Consider the following 12,885-nt stretch of genomic DNA (forward strand, 5'->3'; position numbering starts at 1 on the left):
GCGCTTAGCCCAGAGAAGGATCCGAGTCGTCTCGCCATACTGTGTGAATATACGCACGTACATCGGATACCGCACTCAGCGGTAATTGCTTTGCGTGACTCAACCAAGCAATCCGTGGCAGAAACGTGTGTGCGCGGTTCTCTGCGGAAAAGAGAAGAACACGAGTGACAGTTACATGCCGCGGCCGGTGCGCGTCGACCGAAAACGTAGATTAGTCGAGAATATTCAAATTCAAATGTCCGGTGATCCTGAATTTTATTTTCATCTCAAAACTACTTGGAACAAAGAATTATTCAAATGATTTTCGTGTCACGATCGTAAATAATGATTTCGAAAAAATATTATGCGAGAATAATAAATCACGAAGGAATAACATTTTCTGTACGACAAATATGCTTCTGGGAAGAAGAGTTTTTGCAGTGAAAGCCGAGACTCAAATTTTCACGATTTCGAGGAGAAATTGATTTTGGAAATTGTCTCGTGACGTAAAAAGGCTCCGTTCCAGCAATCAAGAATAGTGGTAGAATAATACAGTAAACCGGAATAAGCATCCTTAAGAAACGTATTTTTATTTTTTATTTTTTCTCAAAACGAAGCAAAGGACGGATCTTAAAGTCAAGATAAGTTTACTGTCAGGATCTCGGTGTCTGGTTGTACGGGCGCGAATAACGCTCGTAGATCTTCCCGAGGCAGGAGAAATTTAGCATTATGACGTTGGTTACACGTTCGGGGAGCGTGTGTATATAGGAACGCTCGGAAAGGAGAAGGTGTAACGACGAGATGAAGGAAGAAAAAAAGGTAGAAAAGACAGAAAGATCCGCGAGAGAAAGAAAGAGCCACGGGCTGGAGACTTTTTATTTTATACTTTAACGACGCACCTTAAGCTCGCGATGTCGCGAGAGAAACTTGGCGCAGCTTCAAATTCCCCCGGTGTGTTACTGCGGGTAATATATATCGATGTCGTGACGCGAGAAGGTCGAGAAGGGAGCGATTAACGTCACGATGTACGCCTTTGTGTCTTTGAGCTGCGAAAGTATTTGTATATTTATGATTATGGGGGTCTGAGGAGCAAAGAGGCGTAAGTTTGGAGCTTGAGCTCGCGAGGTGATGCGAATTTCGAACTTTTCGAGCGACAGCCTTTTATATAGTGTTACGAAGATGGTTTACGTGACACCATATACAAAAGTCAGACATTGTCGTTGGGTCTCGTGCGAGCTCAAGATCAACCGCGTCCCTCATCTCCCCGGCGTTCCTCCCTGTGCAGGATTTCGCCTCATCCCTTATTCATGAGACTCGGTACACATCCTCCTTAGTATCTCCCCCCTGCCCTTTCCGGAGGCTGCTTCCCTTTTGTCCTCTCGCGTCTGCTGCCACTCCGGTTTTCTCCTCCACACGAATTCTTATCCGTAAGCATACAAAGACGGAGATTGCGTACTTTATCTCGAGTCTGCCTTTACAATTTCACTGCGTCGCGTCTCGCGGACGTCGTTTTTTCCTTTACTTGTTTTCTTTTATGACGAATAAATTCGTGGCAATCAAACCGAAGGTTTTTGGAATCTCATTAATCAGGGGCTGCGTAGCATTCCGATGTTGCACGGTCCTGCTCGGAGCTTCTTTCTTCAGAAAAAAGCCTCAGTCCAATCGCACTTTTCGGGCAGTCAGCACGAGCGTTTCTCGCACGTACGTTCCTTCGCATATCGACTTTCTTTCTCATCCCATTATGGAGCGCAACTCCTCCATTTTATTTCCTCGAAGCTCGGGCACAGGCGTCTCGCCATTTTTAGTTCTCGCTTCGAGAGTTTTTGTTTCTGAACGACAGGCTTGTCAGGCAGGATAATATCCTCCGGCGCGAGGGGAGGATCTTGGTGCGAGCTCTATCCTCATGAATTAGGTGTTTCGAGCTGAAGGGCTGCGATTATAATGCACGCACGCACGTATATATTCGAAGCCTCGTTTCTCGCACGTCTTGAGCCCCATTGAACGTCCAAGGAAGGGAGGAGTCGTCAGTCGTGAGGCAAGAAAGAGGATGCGGAGTTGCTCCAGAGGTAAGCTAATGCACGCCGATAATGCCGAGGCAAAATACTAGCGAAATGATCCCACCTTTACCGGACAAACAACCAACGAGTCTCGTCGAAAAAAAACAATAAAAAAGCGAGATAGAAAGAGTGAGAAACGATGATCGTTACGCGAAGAATTATTGCCGCGACGAGCTGACGCCTGAGGTGTCTTTTTACTCACCACACTTGGTTGCAGATGTTGAAGAAGCCGAGGAGCGAGCATATCAGCGCTGACGTGTTGCGAAATTACTGACATTCTTGAAAAATTGCTTTTCCCAATAATCCTCGAGACTGCGAACGAGTTATCAGGCAAGAAAGGAGCTGCGATTACTTTCTTTTTTCACACTCTGGCTAGTTATTCCTTGGGTTGAAATGAGATTCAGCAGGGACCTTTGCTCGAAGGGGAAAGAAGCAGGGACTTGCATTGTTATCGGAAAGTTGCCTTTTGAGAGATCGCCGATTCTGTGACAAAGATAAATTCACTGTGGCGGACGAATTAACAGATGCGAGAATCACTGCAACATTTTTTTTCCATTCCAAAAGACCCTCCAGCTTCCACGGCTATATTTATTGAGACCGACTCATCCAACCATGTGTAATTCAGTTTTAAAAATCTCAGGTTTCCAGCGTCTGCTCCGATCGATCAAAAAGAGCGACGCTCTTTATGACCATGCTCGTTTTTTCTTGGTCGTGTGCTCAACTCGATCAAAGCTCCGCCTTTTTAGTACTCTTATTTGTAACCATCAAGTCTTCTTCGAATAATGGGTCACAAATTTGTAGACTTTTTTCCATTCGTCCCATTCGTCGTTCAATAATATTCTCATAGAATCGCCTGCGCGCGGTCCTTCCAAAGTGAATACTCATGATTGATCGTCGAGAGGCTTTCAATATAGTAATAGCTTCATTTTATTACCAATATCAGTCATAAAATTATTGAATTTTACAATATTTTCATCGTGAGATTATTTCGAGGGGGATACGCAGTTTTTTGTTGCATTAGAGTGAAAAACTCATTCTATTGGCTAGATATATTCCGCTCCAAAACAGAAATTTAGCGCTAACATATGACTTTGGTATCGACTTTGAAACCGATGACAATTGTGGTGCTAATTTCGCAATTGCATAAAAACCGGAATAAAAGAAGTAACTTTTACATTTACGAGCATTCGATTCCCTCGATGAAAGAATAACTCGGACAATAATTGTTTTATAATTTGAGAACTCATAAATATTCACGGCATAATAATAGTGATAATAACATAAATTATCGAGTGAGTTTAGCAGCGATTTCGGAGACACTTAAATTTTCATAACGCAATGCTTTCGAAAATGATTAAATAGTGAAAGTAAAGTGATTACGAGCTTTTCCTCCCCCGCGCGGAGAATCGTCATATTGTATAGAGCTTTCAAGGGATTTGCGGGCTGTTTGAGAATCGCGTGGTTACGATCCTCAATTTTTTTTGCGGCCAACGCCATTTCGGCAACGATTCCATCCCGCTTGCGATTTTTTTTCTTCCCCTTTCCGCTGGATACTGGATGCTGCGCTTCGAAGCGCCTCCTCCTTCCTTTCGCGCGAACGACTCGACGGGGGATACGATAATTAAAGAGAGATAGTATTTCATCGTCGGAGCACGGCTTTCCCTCGCAGAGTAAGAATATATCCCGCGTGTGCGGAGCTCAACGCACGGCCACCATCGGTTTATCGTCCTACCCAGGAAAGGGCTGTTTTACGATGCTCTCGCAGTCCTAGCGTAACCCGGAGCTTCCACACCTTCGCTCCTTCCTCCGTCACTCTTTCCTCCGCCAGGCAGAACCATTAGAAATGCGAGAAGGGCAGAAACTCCTATAAAGGGAATCTCACAAAAGCTCTGTTTTCCGCTTCCCTCAGACTTCGTTCATCAATTTTCCTTCGATAACAAATATATACCTTGCGAAGAAATTAATTCGATACTCGTGTCTCAAGAACTGCGTGAAACAGTGCTGAGCGAGATAATTCGTGGCTCTGCCGATACCACGTTTTCTTTACAACTTCGTTGTGTTTTTTATAATCGAGCTTGTCGAAGAATTTCGAAAATAAATTTCCATCCCCGTGCCAAAATGGCGCAGAGTGAATCTGCGACTCGAATCGCGCATGGTGTAGGTTTATTTTTCTTTTCAAAAAATCTTCGAAAAAAGACGAAATACAGAAATGAATTTCTATGGAAAAGTCATCCAATAGCGTGAACTGTTTTCGAGAAGCTGACAAGGGTTGGACACTTTTTAGTGAGATAAACTGGGTGACACCGCGATTAAAGGAATATGGTGAATTTTATTGAGTTGAGAATCAACGGAAAAATAAATTTTTTTTTTGTTTATTGTGACTTGGAGATTTTTGTAAAAAGCAAATGATTGCAATATTTCGCAAATGAGCCTATTTTGATACGAGAGAAAATATTCGTTCTTTCTCTCCAGTTGAAAATATACTTAAAGTATGGGATGAAAATGTTATTCCGTCGGCGTCGACGCCTCCGGCCACATATTTTCAAAAGACTTGTATAATTATCGAAAGATTTTTACGCAATAAATAAGGATCGAGCGAGTAAGGGATATGAGAAAAGGAAAAGAGTAATGGAGAATTCTCGACGAACACCTAGAGCGTCAGGATTGGCAGCGAGGCGGTTGCGAGGCTCTGTAATTTGCGTTCGTAAAATTCTTTCTGGCGAGAGGCCTTCGAACCGATTTCTTACTCTTCTGCTGGTTTTTTTCGCTTTGTATCTTTCCCCACCTTTGGCAAAAGGAAGGAAGGAAGGCAGAAAAAAGGGAATAGCAAGAAAGAAAGAAGAAGGAATAAGAAAAGCGGGGAGCTGGAACAGAGGGCGCTCGTCGGCTGGTTCGTCTTTTGCCGTAACTTAAATTCGAGTCGCTCACGAGGATCGCGAGATTTTAATACACTCGTTTATATCTATAGTTGCGGGAAAATTGCGAGTTCGAGTTCGCATGGAGCCGCAATAGCGGCGTTGTTTTCTCGAAGATACAAAGATTGAGAGAGGCGGGCGAGAGGATACTTGGAGTTTGCGGAGGAGAGAGAAACGCGTACATAGTCAGCCTGCCGCCAGGTAACTCGCAATTCCCGATCGTCAAAATGGAAAACGGGCGTGCGCGGACCGTGGCTTTTTATGAGAAAACGGCCTTTGAGAGCTCGACTATCCTCATTACATTGAGCGTATGTCTATATATGTAAGTCCGCGATGGCCTCTGCTTCAAAGATTGCACGTGTCCATATTCGGGACGAAGATAAAGTGCCCAGAATTAAAGTGTTGCAGTAGCAGAGCCTGAGAAAAAAGAAAATCGCGCACGAGGTTCTCGTAATCGCGATGGTCGATTCTCCGGGGCTCAGAGTCGAGCGGAATTCGATGAAATCATATTTGCCAAATTTTTCAAAAATTCTGCCCAATCGAGCACCCTCCTCGATGGATATTCATTGCGAGAGGGAATTTTGACCCTCTTGATTTAGCTGCGAGCACACATGTGTCAGTCTCTATTGCCGCGTGTATTCTTGGATAGGAGGCAGCATTGTACTCCGTAGGGGTGAACCCTACAATGATATATACAGATACGTCGATATGCGTGGGTGTTGGTTTCGCATGTATATCGACGGTCCATCCAACTATTCGTTGCTTTACGATGAAGCATAAAATCGTAAACACGTGCCATAAACGAGGAATGAACGTTACCGAATATCTGTCAATCGAATAGCCGCGCGTTGCGTTTCCACTCGGTCTACCCCCGCGAGATACGACGGGACAAAACTCCAAATGATTTTCAGATGGAATTGAACTTGCGCCGAACGCTGCGAGCGATGGTCTTAGACTTTAAATGCGATGGAAACGAATTTTTTTGATCGATTATTAATCGGACGATGATATTGAGTCGTTGACAAAATTGCAGATAGCGAGAAACGATTGGCTTTGGTGCAGTTTTTACTCCCATTTTTCTCTTCTCATCTATTTTCATTCGTCGTAATTTCCAAACTTCATTTTGGTGCAGCTCAATCGATCGAGGAGCAAAAAAAAACGCGAGTTTACGACGTTTTGACCTCGGCCCAACATTCGTAAAGCACGAATTCGCGATTCCAAGAAAATCGACGTTTCTACGACGATTTTTTTTTGTGCTGCACACAGAATTGAGATAAAAATACGCGAAGGTGGATTTTACGTTCGTCTGGAATACCCGGATCAGATAACCATTCGCTCGCGACTCCGTGCATGAACTTATAAAGCCGAAACCAAAAAGTGCTTTATCGCTTGTACTCGGACACCTCGACGTTTTATTTTGCAGGAAAAAAAATGTGGAAATACAGAAACGTGGCTGAAAAAGCGGTTTGTCGTATTCGAGTGCATTTAAATGTGCGATAAAAAACATTCAGGATTGCCGCACCGAAATCTACTTCGTTCGCGAAGATTAAAAACTTAAAACGTAAAAAAATTGTTTTTACAGCAAGAATTGTGAGAGCTCGTGATCGATTATCTTCCATGACAATATCCAAGATCCCCGCACCAACTTTTTCAAATTTTCTTGTCGAAAAGTCTCTGGAAAACCGTATCAAATACGCTGGACAGCTCGACCGTCTCGCGGGAGGGAGTGGCTTGCGTTAAGGGCTGGTGCGATCGCTCGAGAGAGTTTAGTCGTTGCACAGCGTTGTTGCACCCCATGGCGATCGCGAGAAGCGTAACAAAAGCGTACAAGTTTCTCATGAAAGACGAAGCGCGACGAGTACAGCGGAGAGAGAGGAGGAGAATGGAAGTATAGGAAAAGCGTAAGAAGAGTGAGTTACATTATTGTTGAAGTTGTACGGTGTGCGGGTTTGGAAAGGAGAGTACGGAGATAAGGGCTCGAGATTTCCGAGGGTTGCGGATAAAGTTTTCCGTCCTTGTCTTATTTTCTTGGTTCTCTGCGTGCGTTCGTTCGTGCGCTATTCGCTCGTATAATTTCGCAGAGTGCTTCGTACATATACAAGTATTTAGGATGATTGTGAAGGTTTGGGGGTGGAAGGCGCGGGAGGGTTGATTACGAGTGCGCTGCGAGTTCCGCGCAAGTGACGGAGGCTCGGGGAGAACGACGGGGCGACGGCGCGACGTCGAAGCTAAGAGATCGACGCCGACGCTCTGCTACGGCGAATGCGGCGAATCGCTCTCTCGCGCCATCCGATATCCTCAGCAACCCCCGGGAGCCGAACCAGAATCGCCGGGATTGTCGGCCAACCCCCACATTTCCAATTTTCTTCTCGCTCGCGCGAGAATCTATTTTTTTTTTTATTATTTATTTCACTCAACGTTTACGCGTCGTGACGATTTTAAAACGGCGTTAAAAATTAACTGCGCGCCAGAACTTTGTGTCGTGACTCACTTAATCATGTTTTTCTTTTTTTGTCCTCGCGATTTATTTGTCGCGCCAACGACTTTCGGTTTGTGAACGTCGGTTAAACTTTTCGATTTTACTTTCGGTATCGCTGAGATTCCAGAGTTTCAGACTCGCTTTTATAGAGTGATATGAATCGGTTTTTATGCATACACGAAGAATACAAAAAATAATGATGATTCGACAACTTTGGACGTTGGAGAAAGTCCGAGACAAACGCTCTGGCTGATGGTCTTCCGAACCGAAAAGGGTAAGTCGTTTGACTTCAATTATTTCTCATTGGCATTTCGTTATTCGCCATTTTACTCGATTTCGATTTTCTCACTTGCTACTAGGGAAACTTTGACTTTAAACAATTTATACGAGCTGCAAAGCGATTGTGCGATTAGGCAAATGTTCCGCGCGTGCAAACAAGAACCCTCGACAGATAAAAAAATGCCACATTCAAATTTTATGTCCCGGAACTTGGCGGTACGCTCGGCGTACTGGTTTTCCCATTTCAACGGTCTCGGTCTTTCCTCAAACAGTAAGCACGCAGTCACCAAATATTTTCATTCCTGAAACAATAATTTCGCGTCACGCTCTCAACCGACGGTAAAAATTCCCGTGACGGAGCGAAGACAAGAAACAACTTTGCTTCACCAAATCACTGTTTGTACAGACCACATAAAACTCTCGGAAACAGTGCTCGGCGAAACGATTTTATTCTACAGATTTTTCGATCTTATTGGAAAATTGTTTACTTGCACGTAAAATTCTTATCGATTAAAAATATCTTGGGAGCGAGGATTCCATTAGTTTACTTGAGAAATGAAAATTGGCGGCGATTGAAATTTGGCACAACGATTTAGCTCGAAACGAACTCACGAGTCGCCAAGTAGTCCGGAAATATAGCTGAATATATTCACGTATAAACTTATCGGCGATTAGCCAACGTGTCAGCTAATGGCGTCAGAAGAGGCGTGCTTCGAATATACCGTGCTTGAGTGTATACGCATCGTCACTGTGCTCGCATTTACCTCGTTGCGGATTGATAACTCTCGCAGGCTGCGTGTTTACGGAGGGGTAGCGCTAAAATTACGCGAGTAGCGCTAAAATGGCAATTCGGATGTCGATCGTTTATACCGTTTCCCGTTATAATTTGTATGCAGCCCGAATCGATGGACTCGCGAGCGGCAAGAGAATAAACTCGAGTACTTCCGAGGGCTCAACGCGTCTCTTTCGTTCCCAGTTTTTATATTCCAATAATTTTCAGGAGCGAAACTTTCATTCACGTTTTTCGAAGTCGTCTGGCGAGGCTCCGATGCCGACGACAAGCACGATTTTTATCGTTAGAATAACACGAAAATTTTACGATTTTTGTGCTCGTTTTGATGGATCCTCAAACCACATTTTTAATGAAAAGTTCTTTGCTTTGTTTCTTTGCAATTCTTCGATAATCGAATCGCAAAATTTCCGGTTATGAATAAAAATGCCTCGATTTTGGTCAGCTACTCGAGAGAACGATCGTAAATAAAGGATCGGACAGGAATACAAATTTGAGAATCATCGGGATGAAATATTTGCTCTCTCATCCGCTTGGAGAGTTCGCGGAGCGTTGAAGATTGATTTTGTTATCAAAATCGTTAAGTCGCCTTTTCCAATCCCGTTGCTCCTACCGATATACTCAAAGTAATTAAGTCACAGACGCTTCACTCGGTATATTCATATGTATATTTATCAGGAGTGTATTGTTGTTTCACTCGTGCCAAAACACGCACACGAGCTCAAATGCACCGGTGGCTATCGCCATTCTCAAACACACATCACAAGAAAGCTGGGCGCGTGACTAACGTCGTGTTATTTGGGTCAGTATATCTGACGTCCGTTAACTTTATATTATAAACGCGCAATATAGTTAATAAATATATATGAGCGTGTACACTCGTAATCGTTGATTGTACGCGGATAGGAGTGTGTACAGCTGTAATTATCCATCCGTCGAATATTAAAACGATAAATTGGCAAGAGGAGAAACGACGCGTGACCGATCAGGGAGCGCCTGAACAACTGAACCATCATTTTTCGTCTTCAACCTGGTCGAATGTTTTCCTACCCCAGAAACGTTTTCGGAGTAACTTTATATCTCACTTTTTTTCAGAAGCACTAAAACTCGTGCCTTTGGATTCTCGAAAGAGTTCGTCAAAAAGTTTTCACCGCGCCGTTTTTTGTTCATTCTGGCGGTCTCGAATCTATCCATTATACTCCCAGCGTTGCGGGGATTCTAGTTGGAAAGAATGAAAAAAAACATCTACTCGACGAACGCGGAAGCGATTGTTTGGCGTCGAGTGAAATCTCCTTTTGTAAATCATCGGCTCTGTGATTGGTCCGGTCGAAACTTGTGCTCCGATCGAAATTTCGCTGCGCTCTCGTTTCTCATTATACTCGTACCAGAAACTTTAACCCACTTTTTTTTTCATATTTTTTCTCACCCTCGCCTGGTTTCTACCCGATTTGCTGCGCTCGGGAAAATATTTCCGGCAACAAACCGACCGCAGCTCTTTTGTCCTCGCGTCCACGCTTTTTCTCGACAAAACTCTCGCCAAAAGCTCATCCGTCTCTTCTCCAGCCTTATACGACCAGCCCAGGCCGTGGTCAGTTACTCGCACAAGAGCCTAGAAAAAAAGGGGTTGGAAAATGCCTCGGAACGCGGAAGCAATCTGCGGAGCTGATGTAAACCGGGCAATAAGAGGTCCGCGCATACCCAAGATATATGGCCTCCTATCTCGGTGTATTACAGCACCATTAACCTTGCCCTTAAGAAAAATCATATTTCAGATAACGTCGTCTCGTCTCAGAATTTCTTGTAATTCTCCCCCTTTACTTCCTCAAGTCTCTTTTATTTCGTAAATATAAATTTACGTTTCACTCGAGGCGTTTCAATATTCCACGAAATTAGTTACAATCCCGAACGAACGAAAGAAACTGCACTCGGAATGAGCAATTCGATGCTGCTTCAATCACGATCGAATGTTTACAAAAATCACAGAAATATTGTTCCGAACTCTTTTCATTCAACAGTTTACGAAAAAGTCTTCGGACGACGTTGAAACAAAGAGATCGGCGGCATTTTGGTGGATTTTTTCGACAACAACGGTTCAATAATTCAACAAAGTTTCGTTTCCAGTGTCGATTCAGAGAGGAGAAAGATGATTCGCAATATTTTAAGTTGCCAACGAAAGCGCGATCCTAGGAACAGCGTGGTATCAGGGAGTTCGAAAAGTTCTCGATTCCCGTATCAGGTTAAAAAGTAAAAGTGTTATTCGAATATTCGATACGTTGGAGTATCCGAAGTAAGGAAAGTTGGTCTCGAGAGAGGAAGCGGAGACGAAATGCGTTAATTGGCAGGTGTAGTGTGCGAAGGGTGCTGGTGAGGATTGTGGAGGCCCAGCTGTGGTTATTCGTTGACGTTGCTCGAGAGTTCGTCGCCGTGTGGAAGGTGAGCAACGAGCACGCGAGTAACGGAACAAGCCAGCAGGTTCACTTGGTCGAGGTGTTAATTGCTCGGTCAAACATCAGATAGAAGAGTCTGGTCTTGGCGAAGGACACGAAGCATGGTTCATTTTGAGGGACGAACTCGCATTGAAAGCCTAACGGTGGATCGCTTCATATTCTTCGTTCACATAAAAAAAAAAAAAAAGAAAAAAAAAAGAAAAAAAATCAATAATCGAGTAAACGAATCGACTAACAACGCGACGAATAGTAAATTTGGTTTTGATGTACTCGAGGAAAATCCTTAATTGTCGTCATTCGTTTCCCAGTTACGAGATATTTACGTCTCGTTTCTGGCATTGATTTAACGATTACAGTACGTGCCCATAATATTCAAAACGTCGATTTAATATTATTTTATATTGCACCGCGGAATGAAAGTGTTTCGTGGTAAGTAGCACTTGATGGCTCGCCAGGATAGTCCCACGAAGCCCCCGTATATGTATTTCGTACATTTCATATACACATCTATGTAAACGTCTATATACGTAGTACGTATGTAGACAGGACCGATGGAAAGAGCAAGTGAACACGAGGTTCGAAACGTCTCCTGCGATCGTGCTCTCGCTCTCCGTTTCTCTCTCGTATTCGACTTGCCAAGGCATGAAGCGTTTTGACGCGGTGTTTAATAGATCGTAAAGCGTATTTGAGTATCTCGATAAATATAACAACGATTCTGTGAGAGAGTTGCGAGAAGAGATGTGGCCCGCGTCGTTGGCTTTCCATCGCGTATTGGGCATTTCCCTCCAGATCCATCGGATCGAAAAGACGCGACGAAAAAGTCGATCGACTCTTTCATGTCTTGCAGCAAAATCATGGAGACTCAATCAACAGTGTCGCGTGATTCTCATTGGGGGTGAGTGATTTTTGTAAAATTGGTAAAACGAGAATAACGAAGACGTTGGAAGCGGTGGGGGAGGCTCGCGCCTCTAATGTTCTCAAAAGTCCACGAATATCCTCGTTTTCTCCCGGTCGATCCACGTCCATTTAACGGGCTTCTTGGAAGATTTTTAGTGGCTTCGGTGCGTTGACGAAAAATAGCACCTCATTTCCAGCATCTGCGGAGGCTAATATTTTAATGCTTCAATGGAAGGGGGTTAATAAAAAAGCGGGAAATAAAAAAAAACGTTTTGCTCGGATTTTCGTTGGTTAAACGGGCTCTCTTGAATTTTTCGGGACGCGAGGCTCGTTTCCGGGAAATGGAGAGGAAGCTGCGACTCGTAGCAGGTCGTGCATGCAGGGAAATAAAATCTACGGATCACGCGTGCGCGCCATGAAAAAATTACCGTCGCGCGAAGGACGAAAAAACATTTAGAATTGTCGAATGTAGAAATGAGATGGAAAAAAAGAGAGAAAGATGAAGCGCGCGCCGCCGGAAATGAGCGGCGAGCGTGCACGAGGCCCGGGCTTTTGCTCGAGCCAGGCTCCCCTAGCCGATCGATTGGGGCTGTGGTCCTCGCTGCCAGCCTCCGCGAGAAAGCAAGCGCCCGGCCACGCGAAGAGGAGAGTCCCGCGGCTCCATTTCCTCTTCCGAGACTTTTATTTCAATCTCTATATATACGTGTACATGTGTCGGTGCTCGCATCCGGTCATCGCGAGCATACAATATTCCGAGGGTTTCTCTCTTGAGAAAAGCCTCGTGACAAGAATAATTGGAACACTCGTTCTCCGGAGAGAACGAGGAGGATGCTCATCCGCCTCGTCTCTAGAATCGTCCGCATTCGAGGAGCTCTCTATACGACTATTTTAATGCTCTTTCGAGCACATACACGTATGGCATCTCCGCTTCTGTATCATACTATTCCGCCTCCAAAAAGCTCTCGTATCCATTTAAAATTCATGGAACACGCGCGGGCTTAATGCCCGAGGTTATAACTGATAATTGCAAAATTAACTCTCG

General features: G+C 44.2%; 1 protein-coding gene across 1 annotated transcript in view; it reads left to right on the top strand.

The window, feature by feature from the left end:
* Positions 1-7,646: 7,646 nt before the first annotated feature.
* The window catches only part of Abd-B (Abdominal B), an 85,595-nt gene continuing 80,356 nt past the window's right edge, over positions 7,647-12,885 (top strand). Inside the window, exon 1 of the mRNA XM_043414221.1 lies at positions 7,647-7,704. The gene's annotated coding sequence lies outside the window, so the exon portion shown is untranslated. The remainder of the gene's footprint in view (positions 7,705-12,885) is intronic.

Source organism: Venturia canescens, chromosome 3, assembly GCF_019457755.1.
Source record: "Venturia canescens isolate UGA chromosome 3, ASM1945775v1, whole genome shotgun sequence".
Taxonomy (NCBI): Eukaryota; Metazoa; Arthropoda; class Insecta; order Hymenoptera; family Ichneumonidae; genus Venturia; species Venturia canescens.